The sequence below is a fragment of the Sinocyclocheilus rhinocerous genome, unplaced genomic scaffold (assembly GCF_001515625.1).
Source record: "Sinocyclocheilus rhinocerous isolate Xijiao unplaced genomic scaffold, SAMN03320098_v1.1 scaffold3357, whole genome shotgun sequence".
Lineage (NCBI taxonomy): Eukaryota > Metazoa > Chordata > Actinopteri > Cypriniformes > Cyprinidae > Sinocyclocheilus > Sinocyclocheilus rhinocerous.
This window is the reverse complement of record NW_015623670.1, coordinates 92,582-95,518: the sequence shown is the minus strand read 5'-3', so window position 1 is coordinate 95,518 and position 2,937 is coordinate 92,582. Positions and strand designations below refer to the sequence as shown.

The window sequence follows — 2,937 nt, the reverse complement described above, 5'->3', positions numbered from 1 at the left end:
CGACCCACTGGTTGAGAAACACTGCCCTACAGGATGTGGTCCTACAAGCTGATCTGCAGCTCGCCAAACTGCAGATGGTCTTGTCAGCAACTGACAGCTTGGGGGCTCTACAAGACAGTGAGGCGGGTGCTGAACTTACACGGCTGGTATTTTCTGGCGACGGAATACCTGGAGTGTCAGCGCTGCCCCAAGAAGCTGGCCGCGTGGTCTTACGACATCATGGACCAGGTGGATCCGGCTCACCACAGGATGTTCCCAGCTATCCTCACTTACCGGTGAGTCATGAAAAAAATTATAGGCAAAAATACATGGGCAGGTGCAATTAACTACTAAAATGTTACACCATTAACTAGGCTTTAATGGTAATAATGCAACTTAAATTACTTTAAAATAACATTTTTTGTAGTACATTAAAAAAATTACTTTACACAAAACAAGCCTTATCTTTTTTTGTAGTTTTTTCACAGACACTGTGTCTGCCAGTCAAGGTTCTCTATTCAGAATGTGTGAACAAGACCCTTCATTGAACTTAGCTTGACCTTTCAAAGGTGTCAAACTCAGAACAATAGCATTCCAACACTGCACCTGTCACCTATTCAGGAGTTAACGACCCCCCATTGAACCCAGTTTTTGTGTGTGTGTGGGAAACATCACACATTTGCTCTGGAAAAAAAATAACACTTTAAATGAACTTTAATAAACTTTGCCTTGGTTTGTCTGTTTATTTTAACCGGTTCTCTTGTGATATGATTGTGGCAAAGTTGATGAAAGAGCGCTTTCTCGGCAACAGCGCTACAATGCTATATCACAAACTATGTGAACAGCATAGTGAGGACTGGATGGAGAGGACCCTGCAGTACCTGTCTGCGTGTGACCGGTTTCAGAGCACCACCACCACACAGCCCATCACACCTCTGCCTCCCATGCCGCCTGTACCAACTGCCAAGTGGCTCCTCTCGGTCCACGCGGAGGATGTCCGGTCCCAGTATAGTGAGCTAAAAGCCAGGATCACCTCTTGTCTTTGGGTCCATCTTGAAGATGGACTCCACAAAACAGGTAACCTATTAATCACGGATTATTTTAAATACAACTGTACATATAGATTTGATCCTTTGTACATGTAAGGCATGTTTTGGAGCTCACTGAATTGTTTTGCTTTCCGACAACAGGTGGCTAAAAAAACTGGTGGGAGCTGCAGCTGAGTACCGCTGTGCTTGGGGGTCCACTTCCCTGGAGTCCTTCCATAACCACCTCAACCGCTTCATACCCGGTAAGATTACACACATCCACCTCGAGGTGTGTTTTTGTGATAGTCTATTTCATGTCATTTGTAATTATAAATTAGTGTTAATGTTTCCTTTTTTGAAAAATCTGGAACGAGTGCTAACCTGGAAAATTTCCAGGCTTATCTGCTTGAGGGTTTGGAGCGGTGGAACGAGGACTGCGCTGCTGCTGCTGTCACACATGATGCTCACTTGTCGCTGCGCTGCTACAGTGGCTCGCTCCAGCACAGCCTCAATAAGCTCAGCCAGCGTCTTCTTAGCTGTAGTCTTGTGCAAGACTACTCCAAGCCAGGACAGTACACAGGTATGTGTATTTTTTTTTTGTAGTGCACAGACTTCTGTTTTACAACCTTGTTTTCTATCTAATTTTCTTTTGTCAGACAAGCTCATTGGGGTGGAGTACCCGTGCTCGCAGCAGTCCTGGGAGTTCAGGGAGAACTTTGGGCGGGACCCAGATGTCCCAGACAGAATCCCAGCAGACTTGGGAGATGTAGAAGATGAGGGATTTGGGGATGAGGCAGAGGAGCAGGACCACACCATCTCCCCTCTTTCTTTAGTATCAACCAAGGAAGCTTTTCGCTTGTCTCGGGTTTCACTGTCACCCTCTCAGTCTTCCCAGGACTTGCCACCTGAGCCCCAAGAAGATGTATGCATGCATACAAGCATCCTTTGCCATGCCATCACTTGGAGGACTTTTTCCTTCATCGATACTAACTGATCTTCTTTCTACTTGGTAGGTGTGCAGAGGACCAGACAGGACTCCAGGATTTGACAGAGTGGTGGACCTGGCCAGATACCTTGTCGAGCTGAGGGAAAAGCCTTGCATCTCGGACAGGGAAGCCGCTGACATTGTTCGGCTGTGGGACAGACTGCCGGACAGTGACAGACAGGGTGTTTCCTATTCGCCGAGACACAAGGAGAGACTTTTGCAAGGCAGGTTCAAGACCACCCACTCCAAAACTTTCACCTGCCATGGAAAAGAGAGCCTGAAGTGGTAAGTTAAACATTTGCACACTTTGAGCTTTAAAAATATAAATGACTATGCTTTATAATTCCCTATTTTATTTTACAGGTGTGTGCGTCCTGCGCAGTGGCCTAATATTAGTAGGATTGTAGAGGCAGTATTATGTTCATCCTATTAATTGTGTCATTTCAAACAGGTACAACAACTACAGGAAGAAGCTGGAAGCAGATGTGTTGGCTCTTGAGTGTGGCCTTACCTCAGATCAACATGGTGTCGCTTCCTGTAGCCAGGCAGATGACGTCAATGCCCTCTGCACCTGGGTCAGCACTTCAGCCTTTCCCCTATGTTGAAAACCCTGATCTGTCAGGTCAGGCCACACGATATGGGCAGCGACCTCCTCCCCCTGCATCAGCACCTGCTCTCTCTGCTCCACTGGCAGGAACATCCATGAGCAGAACAACTCTGTGGAGGAAGAGGAAGGCAGCAGCGTTTTTAGCTCAAGAGCAAGGGCTGCCCCGTCCCCAGCAACCTGCACGAAAAGAGTACACATGCACTCGATGTGGGCAGCCCAGAAAAAAAGAGTTTGGGCACACCAGGGTGGGCAGCCTCTACTTCTTTGCCACATCAGAGGGAAAGACACTAAAAGAGTGGCTGCAAGAGAAGAGGAATGAGGGAAATCCTTCACTGTAA

General features: G+C 47.1%; 1 pseudogene; it reads left to right on the top strand.

Annotated features, from left to right (window-relative positions):
• LOC107727614 (uncharacterized) overlaps positions 1–2,597 on the top strand; it is an 8,123-nt pseudogene extending 5,526 nt beyond the window's left edge.
• The last annotated feature ends 340 nt before the right edge of the window (positions 2,598–2,937 follow it).